General features: G+C 38.7%; 1 protein-coding gene and 1 pseudogene across 1 annotated transcript in view; one reads left to right on the forward strand and one right to left on the reverse strand.

Annotated features, from left to right (window-relative positions):
• The window catches only part of FAM107B (family with sequence similarity 107 member B), a 281,121-nt gene that overhangs the window by 62,101 nt on the left and 196,121 nt on the right, over window positions 1–22,899 (forward strand). The window lies entirely within an intron of this gene.
• On the reverse strand, window positions 1,510–12,101 carry LOC136338233 (cold shock domain-containing protein E1-like; annotated as a pseudogene).

The raw sequence follows: 22,899 nt of genomic DNA on the forward strand, positions 1-22,899 counted from the left end.
AGGGTTTTGAATCTGAGTTCTCTGCATACCAGTCTGATGCTCTATCCACTGCACCACCACATGGTCAGGCTGTCTGTATATATCTTTTAATCTCTGCTTTTATTTCTTCTTTAATCCAATCATTTTTAGAAGTATATTGTTTAAGTTCCACATTTTTGTGGGTTTCTTTACTTTTTTTCCCAATAGAATTCTAATCTCAAAGGTCAGAAAATATGCTGGGTATAAGTTCAATCTTCCTGAAATTTTTTTTTCAGGCACAACTTTTTTATTATTATTTTTGTTTTGTTTTAAATCAGTAAAAGAAACTGGGTCCTAGAAGCTGCAATGATCTAAGCAGCAGCAAGTTTGTGCATTTGTCTTTTTGTTTAAATTACCACACTGCTGGCACACCTCATTTGCATAAAATTCTGCACCATACATACTAATTATAGTAAATTTACCCCCACCCCCACCCCAGGGGAAAAAAATAACTATTCTGGAAGATAATTTTTATTGAAATCTAACCAAACTTTGTTAAATGAACTCGATTATAAATGACAGAAAAAAATAACATTTTAACATTTGGCCATCAACTTCAGGAAACGCTTTGCTTACACAAATTTTTGTAATTTTTAATATAGTCTACCCTCATATGGTCCTCAGAATTAAATCATAATGAACAAGAAAGAAAAGGAAAAGAATGTAACTAAATGCTAAGGCAGGATATCTTGCCAGAAGTAATGAAGGTAGAATATATACTAAATATCAAGTGAAGAATTTCATAGGGCCAACAAGGTAACAGTCTATATTTTTCACTTACATAGTGAATTTTGCAATTACCAGTTGCGTTAAATGCACCAAATAAAGCTCCTAAAATTGATACTACAAGGAGCCACCTTAAGTTTTCCAGGCTGTAATTGTGCATAATTTTAAAATGCACAATTTTCTTAAAATTATTTATTTTTTAAAACATAACACGAGGAAGGTGTAAGGCCCTGGCCAGTTGGCTCAGTGGTAGAGCATCAGCCTGGCGTGCAGAAGTCCCAGGTTCGATTCCCAGCCAGGGCACACAGGAGAAGTGTCCATCTGCTTCTCCACCCCTCCCTCTCTCTTTCCTCTCTGTCTCTCTCTTCCCCTCCCACAGCCAAGGCTCCATTGGAGCAAAGATGGACCGGGCGCTGGGGATGGCTCCATGGCCTCTGCCTCAGGCGCTAGAGTGGCTCTGGTTGCAACAGAGCAACACTCCAGATGAGCAGAGCATCGCCCCCTGGTGGGCGTGCTGGGTGGATCCCGGTCGGGTGCATGCAGGAGTCTGTCTGACTGCCTCCCCGTTTCCAGCTTCAGAAAAAAACAAACAAACAAACAAAAAAACATAACACAAGGAAGGTGTTAAAACTAGTGTAATAGCTCAAGAGAATAAGTATTCCAGATTGAATTTGGGGATGGATGAAGAGGGAGATTTTCAGAATCCTTCACCAGAATCCCCCCAACTTGATCATAATGGATTAAAAATGTGCTTTGTGGATGTGGTTAGTCAATAACACCAGCCTGATGGATCTTTCTTTCTGCACCAAATCCCATTGAGTTATCTGGTGCTGTTGGCTGATGAAGAACCATTAGGCAAGGAGCACTAGCATCATCCAGGGAGCTGTTCTTTAAGTGATTGACCAATCTATCAGGTCATGGAGCTGCAACAGCCTTGGGACCCTCACAGACTCGCCAAACATTACCAACGCTGCACTTGCCAGTGCACTGATTAAGAATCACTGAGAATTCTACCTCATCTCCAGCCCGTAGCTCAATGCCATCCTGAACTTCTTTCACATGGAAAAAGAGCTTCTGGCTATCTCCTACTTCATAGTTAATGAAGCCAAACTGATTTTTCACACACTCCACAGTGGCCCTATGCAGAGGTGTGATGTTGTAGGCCAACAGTTTGTGCATTTTGGCCCAGGACACACAATTGGAATTTGACACACTCCCTTTTCTGCAGGAAATACCTTTGTTGACCATTCCAATTATGCCAAATGGATAGACCTCACCTTTTGTATCCCTTCATCCACGATCTCAATCATTCTTTGGTACTCAGTCTGTGCTGGATCAACACTCCTCAAGGGGCAAATAACTTTACCAGAGTAGATGGTTGGATCGGCTTCCTCAGTAATGCTATTCACCAAGTGTGTTTTCTTGACTTTTTCTACACTGACTTTGTTGCCTTTGCCTTTGGACAAGCTGTATTCAACCATGTCCCCCAGTTCTAGGCTATCGACATCACCAGAGAATTCACTGTAATGAAAAAAGACTTCTTTAACATGATTGGCCGTTTCAATAAATCCAAAATTATCCTTCAGAGTTGCCACCTAACCCAAGAGCCTCTTGGAGTTAGAATTACGACCTAAAAGTTGCACCCAGGTTGCAACCTGCTGTCCAGGCTTCTGTTTGTCACTAATACTAAATTCAACCTTATCCTCTATTTGAGAAGTAGATCCATCCACATCCTTGGCTTGAAAAGCAATAGTCAATTTCACCTCACAGTCATCATAAGCAATAATACCATGCTCAGCCTCTTTTTTCTTGCCTTTGTTTGGGCTAGTGGTTTTCGAATTAGAAAAAGTGGCTTCTTTTTCTACAGTGCCCAAAAAGCGATGATCTGGGAATGGAACAAAACCATGCCCTTGGGAAGTTTTCTAATCCTGATAGCATGATTTCTTTGGGCAGAGAGTGTATCAGAATCTACAGTAAACTCTACTTCATCTGCAGTGTGGAGCTGGTTTCCATCCAGAATCTTATTGTGGTGGAAGGACATTTGAGAAACACTTGATGAATCTAAAACCATCTCTCATAACAGCAATTATATCCATTTCTCTGGCTTCATTGGTGAACTGAAATGTATTTGATAGAACTTCTATATTGGTTGCTTGTTTCTTTCTCTTTTTTTTAATAATTTTATTTTTTTAATGGGGTGACATCAATAAATCAGGATACATATATTCAAAGATAACAACTCCAGGTTATCTTGTTGTTCAATTATGTTGCATACCCATCACCCAAAGTCAGATTGTCCTCTGTCACCTTCTATCTAGTTTTCTTTGTGCCCCTCCCCCTCCCTCTTTCCCTTTCCCTCTCCTCCCTCCCCGCGTAACCACCACACTCTTATCAATGTCTCTTAGTCCCATTTTTATGTCCCACCTACGTATGGAATAATGCAGTTCCTGGTTTTTTCTGATTTACTTATTTCACTTCATATAATGTTATCAAGATTCCACAATTTTGCTGTAAATGATCTGATGTCATCATTTCTTATGGCTGAGTAGTATTCCATAGTGTATATGTGCCACATCTTCTTTATCCAGTCATCTATTGATGGGCTTTTTGGTTGTTTCCATTTCCTGGCCACCGTGAACAATGCTGCAATGAACATGGGGCTGCATGTGTCCTTACGTATCAATGTTTCTGAGTTTTTGGGGTATATACCCAGTAGAGGGATTGCTGGGTCATAAGGTAGTTCTATTTTCAGTTTTTTGAGGAACCACCATACTTTCTTCCATAATGGTTGTACTACTTTACATTCCCACCAACAGTGTATGAGGATTCCTTTTTCTCCACAGCCTCTCCAACACTTGCTATTTATTACCTGTCTTGTTAATAATAGCTAATCTAACAGGTGTGAGGTGGTATCGCATTGCCGTTTTGATTTGCATTTCTCTAATAACTAAAGAAGATGAGCATCTTTTCATATATATGCTGGCCACTTGTATTTCTTCCTGGGAGAAGTGTCTGTTCATGTCCTCTTCCCATTTTTTTATTGGATTGTTTGTTTGTTTGTTGTTGAGTTTTATGAGTTCTTTGTATATTTTGGAAATTAGGCCCTTATCTGAGCTGTTGTTTGAAAATATCATTTCCCATTTAGTTGGCTGTCTGTTTATTTTGTTATCAGTTTCTCTTGCTGAGCAAAAACTTCTTAGTCTGATGTAGTCCCATTCATTAATTTTTGCCTTCACTTCTCTTGCCTTTGGAGTCAAATTCATAAAATGCTCTTTAAAACTCAGGTCCATGAGTTGAGTACCTATGTCTTCTTCTATGTACTTAATTGTTTCAGGTCTTATGTTTAGATCTTTGATTCATTTTGAGTTAATTTTAGTACAGGGGGACAAACTATAGTCCAGTATCATTCTTTTGCATGTGGCTTTCCAGTTTTCCCAGCACCATTTATTGAAGAGGCTTTCTTTTCTCCATTGTGTGTTGTTGGCCCCTTTATCAAAAATTATTTGACTATATATATGTGGTTTTATTTCTGGGTTTTCTATTCTGTTCCATTGGTCTGAGTGTCTATTTTTCTGCCAATACCATGCTGTTTTGATTGTCATGGCCCTATAATATAGTTTGAAGTCAGGTATTGTAATGCCCCCAGCTTCATTCTTTTTTTTTAGGATTGCTTTGGTTATTCAGGGTTTTTTATAGTTCCATATAAATCTGATGATTTTTTGCTCTATTTCTTTAAAAATGTCATTGGAATTTTGATGGGAATTGCATTAAATTTGTATATTGCTTTGGGTAATATGGCCATCTAGATTATATTTATTCTTCCTAACCAAGAACAAGGAATATTCTTCCATCTCATTATATCTTTTTTGATTTCCCTTAACAATGGTTTATAGTTTTCATTATATAAGTCCTTTACATTCTTTCTTATGTTTATTCCTAGGTATTTTTTTTGTTGTTGCAATCATGAAGGGGATTATTCTTTTGAGTTCATTCTCAAATATTTCATTGTTGGCATGTAGAAAGGCTATTGGCTTCTGTATGTTAATTTGGTATCCTGCGACCTTACTGTATTAGCTTATTGTTTCTAGTAGTCTTTTTGTGGATTCTTTGGGGTTTTCAATGTATAGGATCATATCATCTGCAAAAAGTGATACCTTTACTTCTTCTTTTCCGATATGGATGCCTTTTATTTCTTTGTCTTGTCTGATTGCTGTGGCTAGAACCTCTAGTACCACATTAAATAAGAGTGGAGAGAGTGGACAACCCTGTCTTGTTCCTGATTTAAGGGGGAAAGCCTTAGTGCCATTTAATATGATGTTAGCTGATGGTTTATCATATATGGCCTTTATCATGTTGAGATATTTTCCTTCTATACCCATTTTGTTGAGAGTCTTAAACATAAAATTGTGTTGTATTTTATCAAAAGACTTTTCTACGTCTATTGATAAGATCATGTGGTTTTTGTTCTTTGTTTTGTTGATATGGTGTATTACGTTAACCGTTTTACGTATGTTGAAGCATCCTTGAGATTCTGGGATGAATCCCACTTGATCGTGATGTATTATATTTTTAATATGTTGTTGTATTCGATTTGCTAGTATTTTGTTTAGTATTTCAGCATCTGTATTCATTAGAGATATTGGTCTGTAGTTTTCTTTTTTTGTGCCATCCTTGCCTGGTTTTGGTATGAGGGTTATGTTGGCCTCATAAAATGTGTTTGGAAGTATTGCTTCTTCTTCAATTTTTTGGAAGACTTTCAGTAGAATAGGAACCAAGTCTTCTTTGAATGTTTGATAAAATTCACTGGTATAGCCGTCAGGGCCTGGACTTTTATTTTTGGGGAGGTTTTTAATGGTTTTTTTTCTATTTCTTCTCTACTGATAGGTCTGTTTAGGCTTTCTGCTTCTTCTTGACTCAGTCTAGGAAGGTTGTATTGTTCTAAGAATTTATCCATTTCTTCTAGGTTGTTGAATTTAGTGGCATAAAGTTTTTGATAGTGTTCTACAATAATTCTTTGTATATCTACGGTGTCCGTGGTGATTTCTCCTCTTTCATTTTGGATTTTGTTTATATGAGTTCTTTCTCTTTTTTCCATGGTAAGTCTTGCCAAGGGTTTGTCAATTTTGTTGATCTTTTCAAAGAACCAGCTCCTTCTTCTATTAATTTTTTCTATAGTTTTTCTGTTCTCTAATTCATTTATTTCTGCTCTGATTTTTATTATCTCCTTTCTTCGGCTGGTTTTGGGTTGTCTTTGTTCTTCTTTTTCTAGTTCCTTAAGGTGAGAAGTTAAGTGGTTCACTTGGGCTCTCTCTTGTTTGTTCATATATGCCTGAAGTGATATGAACTTCCCTCTTATCACTGCTTTTGCTGCATCCCATAGATTCTGATATGTCGTATTGTCATTTTCATTAGTCTGTATATATCTTTTCTGTATATATCTTTTGATCTCTGCACTTATTTCTTCTTTGACCCATTCATTTTTTAGAAGTATGTTGTTTAGTTTCCACATTTTTGTGGGATTTTTTTCCTCTTTTTTGCAGTTGAATTCTAGTTTCAATGCTTTATGATCAGAAAATATGCTTGGTACAACTTCGATTTTTCTGAATTTTCTGATGTTGTTTTTGTGGCCCAACATATGGTCAGTTCTTGAGAATGATCCATGTACACTGGAGAAAAATGTATACTCAGTCACTTTGGGATGAAATATCCTGTAGATGTCTATCATATCCAGGTGCTCTAGTGTTTTGTTTAAAGCCACTATATCTTTGTTGATTCTCTGTTAGGATGACCGATCTAGAGCCGTCAGCAGTGTATTGAGGTCTCCAAGTATGGTTGTATTTTTGTCCGTTTTTGTTTTAAGGTCAATAAGTAGCTGTCTTATATATTTTGGTGCTCCTTGGTTTGGTGCATATATATTAAGAATTGTTATGTCTTCTTGATTCAGTGTCCCCTTAGCCATTATGAAATGGCCATTTTTGTCTCTGAGTACTTTTGCTGTCTTGTAGTCAGCATTATCAGATATGAGTATTGCTACGCCTGCTTTTTTTTTGGATGTTATTTGCTTGGAGTATTGTTTTCCAGCCTTTCACTTTGAATCTGTTTTTATCCTTGTTACTTAGATGAGTTTCTTGTAGGCAGCATACAGTTGGATTTTCTTTTTTAATCCATTCTGCTCCTCTGTGCCTTTTTATTGGTGAGTTTAATCCATTTACATTTAGTGTAATTATTAACATTTGTGAGTTCCCTATTGCCATTTTATAGATTGCTTTCTGTTAGTTTTGTGTCTTGTTTGATCCTTCTCTTTCATCTTTCTATCTTTTGTTTTTATTTGGTTGTGTTCCATACATCTTTCCTCTGTTGCTACCTTTTTTAAATCATGTGCTTCTGTGGTGGTTTTTTTCAATGGTGGTTACCTTTAAGTAATGAAAAGGGTTCCTACCCTGTTCATTGTAGTGCATTATTTTGTGAGTACTTTTGCACTCCATCGTCCTTTGCTACTGTTAATCTCCATCCTCTCCTCCCCCTCTCTTTTTGTTGTTGTCACATTTTAAATTTGGTTTTATTGTGTTCTTCTTGGAGCTTTTACTTGTGGCTTTTTTTTTGTTGTTCTTTGTATCTGATTGGAGAACCCCCTTTAGTAATTCCTGGAGTGGGGGTTTTCTGATGATAAATTCCCTCATCTTTTCTGTATTTGTGAATGTTTTTATTTCTCCTTCATATTTGAAGGATAGCTTTGATGGGTATAGTATTCGTGGCTGAAAGTTCCTCTCTTTCAAGACTTTAAATATTGGGGTCCACTCTCTTCTAGCTTGTAGAGTTTCTGCTGAGAAATCTGATGATAATCTAATGGGCCTTCCTTTATATGTTGTATTCTTCTTTTCCCTGGCTGCCTTGAGAATTTTTTCTTTGCTGTTGGTTTGTGTCAATTTCATTATGATATGCCTTGGAGTAGGTTTGTTGGGGTTAAGAAAACTCGGAGTTCTGTTTGCTTCTTGAACTTGAGGCTTTAGTGCTTTCCACAGGCTTGGGAAGTTCTCATCTATTATTTGTTTGAGTATGTTCTGCATTCCATTTTCTCTCTCTTCTCCCTCTGATATACCTATTATTCTTATGTTATTCTTTTTGATGGAGTCAGACAATTCCTGTAGGGCTATCTCATTTTTTTTAATATTTGATTCTCTTTCTTCTTCTCTCTGTTGTGACTCAAGTTGCTTGTCTTCTATTTCACTAATCCTACCTTCTATCTGGCCTGTTCTATTAGCTAAGCTTGTTACCTTGTTTTTCAGCTCGTGTATTGAGTTTTTCATCTCTGTTTGATTTGTTTTTATAGTTTCAATTTCCTTGGAAATATATTCTTTGTGTTCATTGAGTTGTTTTCTGAGCTCCCTAAATTGCCTTCCTGTGTTTTCTTGTATATCTCTGAGTATTTTTAGGATTTCTCTTTTAAGTTCTCTGTCGTTTAACTCCAAGGTTTCCAATATATTAAATTTTTTCTCCATAGATTTTTCCTCATCTATCTGTGTTACCTCTCTTTCTTTTGTATTCATGATATTCAATTTTCTCTTCCTTAATGGCATCTGAGGGTGGTTTTGTTGATAGTATTAATGAGATTTAATAAAGAATAAAAAGTTAAAAAAATAAAAATAAAAAATAGAAAGTTTTAAAAAAAATAATTAAATAAAGAAAAATAAAATAAAATAAAAAATTTTAAAAAAGAAAATTATTCCCCCCCTCCTTTTTTCCTCTCTTCTCCTCTCCCCTCTTTCTTGAGAAAATCTTGTGGTGAGCTGTGAATTATATTGTACTAAATAGAACAAATAATGCCTGTACTGGAGGGCCTAAATTGGGGAGAAGTAATAAAAGGGAAAAAAACAGAAAAAAGGGGGTATGGACCCACAAAAAGCAAATAAGGAAAAAATTTGGGTCAAGAATAAAATGATTTGCTTTTAGGTGTTGGTTGACTAAGAGTTATGATGAGAGGAATAGGAGGGAAACATGAAAATGGGGGGGATAAATTAAAAAATTACTATTGTATTTAGTGGAACAAGAACTAGATAAAATGGAGAGCCAGGGATGGGACACTGCTAGTGAGTTAAAAAGGTGAAGTAAAAAACCCCCAAAATGGCACAAACATAAGTTTGAGTCCCAGGTAAGATAATTTGTTCATTATTAAGGTTTGAATGAGAGGAGACGTAAAGGAGAAAGAAAGAAACTAATATAAAGGGAGAAAAGAAAGAGAGAGAGAGAGAATAAAAAGAGGCAACCACTAAAAGAAGAAAAAAGAAAAAAGCGGAGAGAGAGAGAGAGAGAGTTAAGGGTTTTGGAGTGCAACCCTCATAGAGAGAAAGGAAGAGGAAAGAAAAGATAATGGGAGATGTAACAATTATGGGTAGTGTAGTTCAAGGAGAGGAGAGAGTAAGATTGGCAGAGAGTTGACCAATTTGGAGGAGGAAAAAAAAATCAAGAATGAAGATAAGAGAAAGAAATGAACAAATATAATAAAATGGGATAGGTTATAAAGTCTGCAGATTATTCTTGATTTTGAGAGGTTATCTTCTTGCTTTTTCTTTGTCTCCCTCTTCCTGGTCAGTGACTCTGTACCCCTGGTTCTGCCCCTTTGGCACGCTCAGGTAGAGGTTTGCAGTTGATAAGTCTCTATGGCGATGTCATGTATTGTGCTTCAGTCTCATTGGCAGTCGAGGCTCATTAGCATTTATAGGCTCCGACAGTGAGAGAGTCCGTGTTCCTGGAGCCTCTCTCCTAGTCTTTCTTTCCTCAATTAGTAGCCCGATAATCCAGCTATGGGGTTGCTGCTGCCTCTGCCTGGATCATTAGAGGCTCAAAGAGCTGGCCACTCCCCACTCTATTCCCACTCAGGACATAGCTCTGGGTAAGGCTCAGTCAGTCAGAGCTGCTAGCATAATCAGGCGGGGCTTCCGACCACTCAAAGACTTCTGGCTCTGCCACTCTGCCTGGTAACACTGGTGGGCACCCACTCCTGGGGTGCTTGGAGGAAAGTCTTGCTCACTATCTGTGCACAGACCAGAATATTAGGCTGGAAATCTCACACTCTGAGTGAAACCCATGCCTGCATGGAAAATTTCCAGCATTGGAATTGGCTCTCTCTCCCTCCCCGTGCGCGGCTTTTTTAGGGTGCTGGGGCAGCCTGGAGATTCCACTTTTGGCTCACACAAAGGCCCCTGACTCTGCCCCTCTGTGGGATAACACGGGCGCGCACTGCTGAGGCACTCAGAGGAAACTCTTGCTCACTATCTGCGCACACAGACCAGGATATCAGGCTGGAAGTCTCACCCTCTGAGTGAAACCCCCACCCGCACGGAAAAGTTGCACCATTGGAATTGGCTCTCGCTCCCTCCCCGTGCGTGGCTCCCTCAGGGCGCTGGGGTGGCCCGGAGATTCCGCTTTCGGCCCACACAAAGGCCCCTGACTCTGCCTCTCTGTGTGGTAACACGAGCGCCCACTGCTGAGGCAGTTGGAGGAATCTCTCACCCACTATTTGTGCGTGCCAAACCAGAGATCGGGGAAAATGGCTTCCCCGCTTGTCTTTCTTTGTCTGGGTTTGGCAAGAGTGTTAGCTTGTATTGACTGGCTTGCCACAGGCACAGTTTTTCCTCAGCTTGGATCTCTGTGCCACAGCCTGGTTCGGCCATTTGTACCGCAGCCTGGATCTATTCACCCCCTTTGCCCGCCTCAGTTTCTATATTCTCAGTTCCCAGTGAAAGCCGCCCTGTTTAGGTTAGTGAGGAAAGCAGAGCATTTTTTTTTTCCTGAAGCTGGAAACAGGCAGAGACAGTCAGACAGACTCCCGCATGCACCCGACCGGGATCCACCCGGCACGCCCACCAGGGGTGAAGCTCTGCCCACCAGAGGGCGATGCTCTGCTCCTCCGGGGCGTCGCTCTGCCATGACCAGAGCCACTCTAGTGCCTGGGGCAGAGGCCAAGGAGCCATCCCCAGCACCCGGGCTATCTTTGCTCCAATGGAGCCTTGGCTGCGGGAGGGGAAGAGAGAGACAGAGAGGAAGGAGGGGGTGGGGGTGGAGAAGCAAATGGCCACTTCTCCTATGTGCCCTGGCCGGGAATTGAACCCGGGTCCCCCGCACGCCAGGCTGACGCTCTACCACTGAGCCAACCGACCAGGGCCAGCAGATCATTTCTTACTCCCTATTTCCTTCGGGATTTGATTATATATTTAGCCAATTTTTGGCTCGACCATACCTTCAGGTGTATTGTGAAACATCTGGAGGCTCCAAGGATAGGTTTTTCTGTTTCTGGTTGAAGATCTTGTTGAGTTTTGGGGGAGATTTATCGGTATCGCTTCCTACCTCGCCATTACACTGACGTCATCTCAGTTGCTCATTTTAATTTGTCCAATATTAAACCTAACATGGTCACCTTCCAACAGGGTCACCTTGGATTTTGTATCTTTGTCTCCAAAGGGAAATTCTTTAGAAATCACAAAGTGAACTTTGTGGCAATGGGTCATTCTGGTTTTCACTGGGTACTTTGGGGATAACTTTGGTTACAGTTCCTTCAAAATGTTCAATGCTGATATCTTCAAAAATGACGGTTCCTTGAGGCAATAGTCTGACATCTGTTGCAACTTCTTTACCATTTCTCTCCTTGATTGTGAATTCCATGTCATCTCCAGGTTTAGAGGCCCCTAAAACTATACTGAAAGAATATCTCTTTTACAACATCACCTCTTTCAATAGAGCCAAATGCCTCCATCATGGCACAAACTACTCCCTGGCAGCAAGTCTCTTTCTTTTTCAACAACATAATGTTTTGAGCACTTACAGCACCAGTATGCTTATTGTTATCAATTACAAAGTTTATTTTATCTCCAGTAGCCAGCTGAACATTCCGTATTGTCAGAGATATAAGTCAGATAAAACACTTCTGCATTAACATTTATAGCATACAGTTTCTGTTGGACTCTGACTTGGGCAGCTGGAGATTTACTCTCTAAGTTGTGAGGAACAGCACACACAACTTTTCCATCCATTTGGTCTTCAGGAAGGATTTCTGATTTTATCTTCACCAGTTTGACAACGATGGGTTTCCCAGTCCTCCGGTCAGATGATACTTCAAACTCAACATCATCTCCTACTTTTAAGTCCTGCAGGTTGCCATTATACTGTGAACAGTGGAGGAAAAGTCTAGCTTGATGTTCCGAACACTGAATAAATCCATAAGAGGTTAGCACATTTTCAATAATCCTGGTTTCACACAGGGCTGCTGAAGTATCACTGGGGTACACATTGTGTCCATTGTTGTAGGGAAGGTTTGGATCGAAGCTCATCTTGCAGTGATATTCAAATATTGCACTTTCAGTAGTATTTGCTGATTCTTCTTCTTCAGCACATGTTTCAAAGGATGAAAGTTGCTAGAAAGAACAAAGGATAGTGACTTTGTTCACACATATCATAGCTGAAAACTTACCTCAATTAAGGCAGGAAAACATCTCACACGTTCAGGAAGCACAGAGAACTCCATTAAGGAGAAACCCAAAGAAATCAACACGAAGACACATCATAATTAAAATACCAAAGCTAAGTAATAAAGAGAAAATATTAAAAGCTGCTCGAGAAAAAAAGACTATCACCTACAAAGAGCCCCCATAGGATGACTTCTGACTTCTCAACAGAAACACTTGAGGCCAGAAGGGAATGGCAAGAATTATTCAAAGTAATGCAAGAGCCTACAACCAAGACTACTTTATCCAGCAAGGCTGTCATTTAAATTGAAGGAGAAATAAAAAGCTTTCCAGACAAAAAAAAAACCCCAAAACTCAAGGAATTCACTACAACCAAACCAATGCTGCAAGAAATGCTAAAGGATCTGTTGTAAACAGATCAAAGGAGAAAAAATATATAGCAAAAGAGGAATACAGTTTTAAAGAATAAAATGGCAATAAACAATTACATATCAATAATAACCTTAAATGTAAATGGTTAAATGATCCGATCAAAAGACATAGGGTAGCGGCATGGATTAAAAAACAGGACCCATACATATGCTGTCTACAAGAGACACACCTTAAATCAAAAGATGCACATAGACTGAAGATAAAAGGATGGAAAAAAATATTTCACACAAATGGAAATGAAAAGAAAGCTGGAGGAGCAATACTTATATCAGAGAAAATGGACTTTAAAACAAAGACTATAGTTAGAGATAAAGAAGGTCACTACATAATGATAAAGGGAGCAATCCAACAGAAAGATATAACTGTTATAAATATCTACACACCTAATATAGGAGCAACTAAATATATAAAGCAGACTTTGATGGATTTAAAGGGCGAGATCAACAGCAAAACTATAATAGTAGGGGATTTCAATACTCCATTAACATCATTAGATAGATCCTCAAGAAAGAAAATTAACAAAGAAACAGCAGACTTAAAGGACACACTAAATCAACTCAATTTAATAGATATCTTCAGAACCTTTCACCCTAAAACAGCAGAATATACATTCTTTTCAAGTGCTCATGGTACATTCTCTAGAATAGATCACATGTTAGGGCATAAAAGCGGGCTCAACAAATTTAAGAAGATTGAAATCATATCGAGCACTTTCTCTGATCACAATGGCATGAAACTAGAAATCAACCACAACAGAAAAACTGAAAAATACTCAAACACTTAGAAACTAAATAGCATGTTATTAAATAACAAATGGGTAAACAATGAGCTCAAAGAAGAAATTAAAAAATTCCTAGAAACGAATGATAATGAGCATACATCAACTCAAAATTTATGGGACACAGCAAAAGCAGTCCTGAGAGGGAAATTCATAGCAATAAAGGCATATCTCAAGAAGCTAGGAAAATGTTCAAATAAACAACTTGACCCTATATCTAAAAGAACTAGAAAAAGAACAGCAAGTAAAGCCCAGAGCTAGTAGAAGGAAGGGAATAATAAAGATCAGAGCAGAAATAAATAACATAGAGGCTAAAGAAACAACACAGAGGATCAATGAAACCAGGAGCTGGTTCTTTGAAAAGGTAAACAAGATCGATGAACCTTTCACCAGACTCACCAAGAAAAAAAAAAGAGAACTCAAATAAATAAAATTAGAAATGAGAGTGGAGAAATAACAACTGACACAACAGAAATATAAAATATTGTAAGAAAATACTATGAGGAACTGTTCACCAAAAAACTAGACAACCTAGATGAAATGGAAAAATTCCTTGAAACATATAATCTTCCAAAAATTAATCTGGAAGAATCAGAAAACCTAAACAGACCAATTACAACAAATGAGATTGAAGCAGTTATCAAAAAACTCCCCAGAAAGAACAGCCCTGGGCCTGATGGCTTCACAAGTGAATTCTACCAAATATTCAAAGAAGAACTAACTCCTATCCTTCTCAAGCTATTTCAAAAAATTCAAGAGGAAGGAAGACTTCCAAGCTCTTTTTATGAGGCGAGCATAATTCTGATTCCAAAACCAGGCAAAGACAACACAAAGGAAGAAAATTATAGGCCAATATCCCTGATGAATTTAGATGCAAAAATCCTCAACAAAATGTTAGCAAACCGGATCCAGCAACATATGAAAAAAAGCATACACCATCATCAAGTGAGATTTATTCTGGGGAGGCAAGGCTGGTACAATATTTGCAAATCAATCAATATCATTCATCACATAAACAAAAGGAAGGAGAAAAACTATATGATAATTTCAATAGATGCAGAAAAAGCATTTGATAAAACCCAGCACCCATTCATGATCAAAACTCTCAGCAAAGTGGGAATACAGGGAACATACCTCAACATGAAAAAGGCCATCTATGACAAACCCACAGCCAATATCATACTCAATGAGGAAAAAATTAAAAGCAATCCCCTTTTAATTGCTTAAAAGGATTGGAACAAGGCATGGGTGCCCTCATTCACCACTGCTATTCAACATAGTTCTGGAAGTCCTAGCCACAGCAATCAGACAAGAAAAAGAAATAAAAAGCATTCAAATTGGAAAAGAAGAAGTGAAACTATCATTATTTGCAGATGATATGATATTGTATATAGAAAACCCTAAAGTCTCAGTCAAAAAACTACTGGACCTGATAAATGAATTCAGCAAGATGGCAGGATATAAAATCAACACTCAGAAATTAGAGGCATTTTTATACACTAACAATGAACTCTCAGAAACAGAAATTAAGGAATCAATCCCCTTTACCATTGCAACCAAAAAAATAGAGTACCTAGGAATAAATTTAACCAGGGAGATTAAAGACTTGTACTTGGAAAATTATAAAACATTGATAAAAGAAATCAGGGAAGATACAAACAAGTGGAGGCATATACCATGCTCATGGTTAGGAAGAATAAACATCATTAAAATTTCTATATTACCCAAAGCAATTTATGAATTCAATGCAATACCAATTAAAATACCAATGACTTACTTCAAAGATTTAGAACACATATTCCAAAACTTTATATGGAACCAAAAGAGAACACGAATAGCCTCAGCAATCTTGAAAAGGAAGAATAAAGTGGGAGGTATCACACTTCTGGATATCAAGTTATATTATAAGGCCATTGTACTCAAAACAGCCTGGTACTGGCATTAGAACAGGCATATAGATCAATGGAACAGAACTGAGAACCCAGAAATAAACCCACACTTTTATGGACAACTGATATTTGACAAAGGAGGTTAGAGCATACATTGGAGTAAAGACAGCCTCTTCAACAAACGGTGTTGGAAAAATTGGACAGCTACCTGCAAAAAAATGAAACTAGACCACCAACTTACACCATTCACAAAAATAAACTCAAAATGGATAAAAGACTTAAATATAAGCCGTAAAACAATAAGCATCTTAAAAGAAAACAGGCAGTAAGCTCTCCGACATCTCTCGCAGCAATATATTTGCCGATTTGTCTCCACAGGCAAGTGAAATAAAAGACAGGATAAATAAATGGGACTTTATCAAACTAAAAAGCATCTGCACAGCTAAAGACAATAAGAACAGAATGAAAAGACAAACTACCCAATGGGAGAACATATTTGACAATGCGTCTGATAAGGGGTTAATAACCAAAATTTATAAAGAACTTGTAAAACTTAATACCAGGAAGACAAACAATCCAATCCAAAAATGGGCAAAAGAAATGAATAGACACTTCTTCAAAGAGGACATACAGATGGCCTATAGGCATATGAAAAAATGCTCAACATCACTAATCATTAGAGAAGTGCAAATTAAAACCACAATGAGATATCACCTCACACCAGTCAGAATGGCGCTCATCAATAAAACAACACAGAATAAGTGCTGGCGAGGATGTGGAGAAAAGGGAACCCTCCTGCACTGCTGGTGGGAAAGCAGACTGGTGCAGCCACTGTGGAAAACAGTATGGAGATTTCTCAAGAAATTAAAAATCAAAGTGCCTTTTGACCCAGCTATATCACTGTTAGGAATATACCCCAAGAAAACATAGCACTGTTTGAAAAGAAGAAATGCACCCCCATGTTTATGGCAGCATTGTTCACAATAGCAAAGATCTGGAAACAGCCCAAGTGTCTGTCAGAGGACTAGTGGATTAAAAAGCTTTGGTACATATATACTATGGAATACTACTCAGCCATAAGAAATGATGACATCGGATCTTTTACAACAACATGGATAGACCTTGATAATATTATACTGAGTAAAATAAGTAAATCAGAAAAAACTAAGAACTATATGATTCCATACATAGGTGGGACATAAAAGTGAGACTCAGAGACATGGACAACAGTGTTGGGGTTACACGGTGGGGGGAAGGAGAGGGAGAGGGTTGGGGGAGGGGAGGGGCACAAAGAAAATGAATTAGAAGGTGACAGAAGAAAATTTTATCAATGTCACCCTATTAAAATTATTTAAAAAAAGGAATTTGTCTCACAGCTAATACAGGCACTTAGAAAAATAGTATAAGGATGCTAATTCTGCTTCTCAGGCCACATCCTACAAAAGGGGCCCCAAGAAAATTGGTGATTTGGCTCCTCTGATTTTGCCATTGGATTTAAAAAAAATAGGTCAGTAACGTCCTGAAATGGAACTAACAATACATGAGCATAAATTTAAAGGACTTTTAGATACTGGGGCTGATGTGTCTGTTATTGCTAAGCTTCCTGGCCCACTCATGCAGCAGCCACAGAATTACAGGGTATGGGGCAAAGTAAATCCTCTCAACAAAGTTCTAGTTTTCTACATTGGGAAGATTAAGAAGGTCATTCTGGATTTTTTAAGCCTTATGTGCTCCCTGGATGGCCAGTTAATTTGTGGGGTAGAGATGTTTTAAAAAATATGGGAGCATTGCTTGTCAGTCCTAATGGTTTAGTCAGTACTCAGATGCTTGATTGGGGATTCTTGCCTACCAGCAGGCGTCCCCAAACTACGGCTCGCGGGCCGCAATGCGACCCCCTGAGGCCATTTATCCAGCCCCCACTGCACTTCTGGAAGGGGCACCTCTTTCATTGGTGGTCAGTGAGAGGACCACTGTATTTGGCAGCCCTCCAATGGTCTGAGGGACAGTGAACTGGCCCCCTGTGTAAAAAGTTTGGAGACCCCTGGAAGAACAGCGAGGAATTCTCACCTCCATAGAAGTGGCACCCAATGCCAGAATGTGTGTATTAGGATATTAAAATTTAGCATAGGGGCCTTGATAGCTCCTGCTACCTCAATAATGCACTGTGCAGACCCAATTACTTGGAAATCAGATAAGCCTGTATGGGTAGACCAATGTCCCCTTTCTCAGGAGAAACTTAGGGCACCTGCTCAATTGGTACAAGAGCAGCTACAGTTTGGGCACATAGAACCATCTAATAGCCCATGGAATACACTTCCATATTTTGATCTTGTTGCCTCCTGGATTATCAAGGTGCACAGGCGACCCTTACAGTTTATAGGTTTTGAGCCTCAAAATTATTGTTGTTCCTTTCTTCAAAGGATCAACAACAATGGTTCTAGAAACTTCCACTAAATGGCAAATCGCTCTTGCAAATCAATGGGCAACTTTATACTGAAATGTCAACTTAAAATCAGCTCAAATACTAGAATTATATGCCATTATCATGGATTTTCAGCATTTGCCATATTTCCCCTTTAATCTATATACAGACAGCAAATATTTACTTATGGTGTTTCCACTATAAAGACTGCTGTCTTAGGGACAAATGCTGAGGAACTATTTCAGCAGTTCCTCCTTCTTCAAAGACTTGTATGTCAGCATAGAGCTCCATGTTTTATAGGATATCCTCGAGCTCACTCGAGGAAAATTATTTGGAGCAACCATGACAGATCGAGCAATTCAGTCTCATACTATTCATCACCAGAACCCTGCAGCCCTGTGTAAACAGTTTCAACTTTCTTGGGAAGCAGCACAGCAGATTGGGAAATCCTGTCCAAGGGGTTCTATACTACAATCTGTCCCTTCATTTGGAGTTAACCCTCAAGGACTCCTATCAGGACAACTTTGGCAAACGGATGTTATTCATATACCTTCATTTGGCAAACAGTCCTATGCCCATGTTACAATGGATACATATTCTCGATTTATAGTAACCTCTGTTAGAACAGGAGGCTACTAAGCATCTTATAGCTCATTGTCTGTATGCCTTTTTCTATTATTGGATTTCCTAAACTAGTTAAACTGACAATGCTCCTGCATATGGAGCAAAAGCATTTATTGTATTTTGTCAAACCTTTCGAATTATGTGTATTTTTTACAATTGTTAAAGTCAAGGTATTATTAAAGTGTACCGAGCAAATATTTTAAGGTCAATTTAAAAAAAATTAAAAGGGGGGAGTCATATCCTGGAACTTTTATGGGTCTACCATATCATGCTTTTTACTTAAAAATTTTTTAATTTTTTTTGAATGCTGATGAACAGGAGAACAGGAGACGCCACATCTTTTCCTCATGCAAACTTCTACCTTCTTTTATTTGATCCAGCTAATAACACTGTTTTGTCTTTTTCCAAATAGCTCCAGATATATGGAAAATATTTATATAGGCGAAAGGGAAACCCCTCAGAGAGATCTTCTGAGCATGGCTTTTAAGATACCAAGAGGCAGAAAAAGCCCAATAGAGATAAGGTGAACTACCAGCTTTTAGGATGTGCCCTTAAAGGCTCCAATGCCCCAAAGGAGTCTCATAGGAATCCATCTGGGTTCTGCTTCAATAGTGGAAAGAAAGGTAATTGAGCTAAAGCCTGCCAGGCTTACATGCCTCTGCTGTGAGGAAACAGGGACACTGGAAGGTAGGCTTCCCCCTTGGTCCTCTAAGGGAGGGTTCAGTCTCTTCCAGCCCCGCTCCAGCCACCTATGACCTAACCTTGCCCAGAATGCTGGGGTTTGCCACTGAAGGCTGAAGGTGCCCAGGGCCGTCAGCCCCATCTATGACACTGTGGACGAGCCTAGGCTATTTCTTCCGAGAAGCAGGTAAACTGATCTCATTTGCACAAGGGCCACTTAACTATGTCTTGCCTGAATTGTCAGGTTTTTTATTCTTCCCTCAAAGATCTCTGTTGTGAGTGTTGATAGTCCTATCTTTTGCTGCTTTGTTTAATATATAGTGTTTCCTCTATTCCTCCTACCTCAATGCCCCACACATATTTCAGGCTGGGACCTACTCCTAATTTAGAGGTCTCTTTCCCTCTTTTGCCAACTTCTATTATGAATCTATCTTTGCCACCCAGCTTAGTGTATCCCAAGGTTCTCTTTCACACGCCACAGTCACAGAGCTCCAAGGAAAAGCAACCTGGTCTCATCTCTCCAGGCAGAGGAGAACAGAAGCTCCATCTCCACACATGCTGCAGATGGCTTTTCTAGTCTACCTGAATCATTATCAGCTAGAAGCAGTGGTCATTGGGACTTGGTCGTGAGCTGCAAAGTATAGAATTATGACAACTCCAGTGCCATGCGGACTTTTCCTGGATGTGAACTTTTCCTGGACTCCTGCTCCTTGTGACAGCTCCTAATAGACTGAACTGGGGTTGGGTTGCATTTTTCAGGGATTTGGCATGGTGATGGTGCCAACTTGGACTTGGTGAACATGTTAAGGACACTACTCTTTTATGGATTCTTGCTGTATTGGCCAAGGGTTTGCTTAAAGGCTTTACTCACTGTAAAAAATAAATAAATAGAAGACTAGATAAAGAAGATTTGGCACATATACACCATGATATACTATTCAGCCATAAGAAATGATGACATCGGATCATTTACAACAAAATGGTGGGATCTTGATAACATTATACGAAGTGAAATAAGTAAATCAGAAAAAAAACAAGAACTGCAGGATTCCATACATTGATGGGACATAAAAACGAGACTAAGAGACATGGACCAGAGTGTGATGGTTACAGGGGGCAGGGTGAGGGAAGGAGGGAGAGAGGGAGGGGAGGGGGAGGGGCACAAAGAAAACTAGATAGAAGGTGACGTAGGACAATCTGACTTTGGGTGATGGGTATGCAACATAATTGAATGGCAAGATAACCTGGACATGTTTCCTTTGAATATATGTATCCTGATTTATTGATGTCATCCCATTAAAATTAATAAAAATTTATTTATAAAAAAATAAAATAAAATAAACCCTTATCCATCATTTGTATTACAAAAAAAAATAATAATAAAAATTAAAAGAAAGAGAGAGAAAGTAATCTATTAAGCCAATAAAGAATACAACTGCTGCTGCACCGGGCAATCTCACAGTACAGCACCAAAGAAAACAAAGACTACTAGCAGCATTAAAAAGTGCTCTTTTGGCCCTGGCTGGTTGGCTCAGTGGTAGAGTGTCAGCCCAGCATGCAGGAGTCCTGGGTTCGATTCCCGGCCAGGGCGCACAGGAGAAGCACCCATCTGCCTCTCCACCCCTCCCCCTCTCCTTCCTCTCTATCTCTCTCTTCACCTCCCGCAGCCGAGGCTCCATTGGAGCAAAGTTGACCCGGGCATTGAGGATGGCTCCATGACCTTGCCTCAGGCACTAGAATGGCTCTGGTTGCAACAGAGCGATGCCCCAGATGGGCAGAGCATCGCCCCCTGGTGGGCATGCCGGGTGGATCCCGGTCGGGTGCATGCAGGAGTCTGTCTGACTGCCTCCCCGTTTCCAACTTCAGAAAAATACAAAAAAAAAAAAAAAAAAAAGAAAAGAAAAAAAGTGCTCTTTTAAAGCTGTTGAGTAGGCACAAACTTCCTGTTTCAAATCAAGTGTTGTGTCTTCCACTTAAGTGTACTCTTCTTTGGTCTTGTTGGTTGTTTGAAGGTATTTTCTTTGCCTGATCTTAACTTAAAGCAGCAGTTTCAGGTGGGAAAGTCTGTTTCATTACACTTCATACCAAACAGCTCAGAGCCCCCTCTCCAGCACAGGTATAAGCAGCATATATATTAAAAAATATTATGTCTTCTTGACTCAATGTCTCCTTTATCATTAGGAAATGTCCATCTTTGTCTCTTGTTACCATTGTCTTGAACTCAGCATTGTCAGATATGAGTATGACTACATCTATACTTTGGCTATTACTTGCTTGGAAAATCATTTTATAAACTTTCACTTTAAAACTTTTATTCTTGTAGCTTAGATGTGTCTCTTGAAGGCAGCATGTTTGGGTTTTGTTTTCTGATCTTATCTGCTACTTTCTGCCTCTTAATTGGTGAATTCAATCCATCTATATTTAAGGTAATTATTGACACTTGAGGATTTTCCTTTTCAAAAAAAATTTTTATTAACTTTAATTTATTGTGTTAACATGAATTCAAGTGTCCCACTCAATATAACTCCCTCACCACCACCCCTTTTCCCCAATTGCCCCTCCCTCCTCTGTTTCTTTTGGGATTTGCTGTCCTGTGATCTGTATCTATGTGTTATGTATATATAATTTCACTAATCACTTCACCTTTTCAGATGCCATTCCCTCATCCCCCTTCCCTCTGTCCCTTTGGTCCCTGTGACCCTGCTTCTGCTTCTATTCCATTCTTCAGTTCACTTTGTTCATTAGATTCAACATATTATATAAGTGAGATCATATGATATTTGTCTTTCTATGCCTGGCTTATTTCACTTAGCATAATAATCTCCAGGTCCATCCATGCCATTGCAAAAGGTAAAAAAAAGATTTTTTTTTCACAGCCATGTAGTATACCATTATGTATATGTACCACAGCTTTTTAATCCACTCATCCACTGATGAACACTTGGGCTGTTTCCAGATCTTGGCTATTGTAAACAATGCTGCAATAAACATGGGAGTGCATACCTTCTTTTGAATCAGTGACTTAGTATTCTTAGGGTATATTCCTAAAAGTGGGATAGCTGGATCATAAAGCAGTTCCATTTTTAATTTTTTGAGGAAACTCCATACTACTTTCCACAGTGACTGCACGAGTCTGCATTCCCACCAGTAGTGAAGGAAGGTTCACTTTTCTCCACACCTTCACTAGCACTAGTAAGTGTACTGATTTGTTAATGAGCACCATTCTGACAGGTGTGAGGTGGTATCTTATTGTAGTTTGAATTTGTATTTCTCTGATGTTTAATGACATTGAACATTTTTTCATATGCCTGTTGGCCATCTGTATACCCTCTTTGGAGAAGTGTTTATTCAGTTCTTTTGCACATTTTTAATTTGATTGTTTACCTTCCTGGTGTTGAATTTTAGAAGTTCTTTATAAATTTTGGTTATTAACCCCTTATCAGACTTATTGGCAAATATGTTTTTCCATTGTGTGAGTTGTCATTTAATTTTGTTCATGGTATCTTTTGCTGTGCAAAAGCTTTGTAGTTTGATATAGTTCCACTTTTTTATTTTGTCCTTTATTTCACTTACTTGTGGAGATAAATCGGCAAAAATATAAGAGATATCAGAGAGTTTACTGCCTAAGTTTTCTTTCAAGATATTTATAGTTTCATGACTTACATTTAAATCATTTATCCATTTTGAGTTTATTTTTGTGAATGGTGTAAGTTGGTGCTCTAGTTTCATTTTTATGCACGTACCTGTCCAATTTTCTCAGCACCATTTATTAAAGAGACTATTTTTACTTCATTGTCTGCTCTTACCTACTTTCTAAAATTAACCATACAGGCATGGGTTTATTTCTGGGTTTTCTGTTATATTTCATTG

Source organism: Saccopteryx bilineata, chromosome 5 (assembly GCF_036850765.1).
Source record: "Saccopteryx bilineata isolate mSacBil1 chromosome 5, mSacBil1_pri_phased_curated, whole genome shotgun sequence".
NCBI classification, from domain to species: domain Eukaryota; kingdom Metazoa; phylum Chordata; class Mammalia; order Chiroptera; family Emballonuridae; genus Saccopteryx; species Saccopteryx bilineata.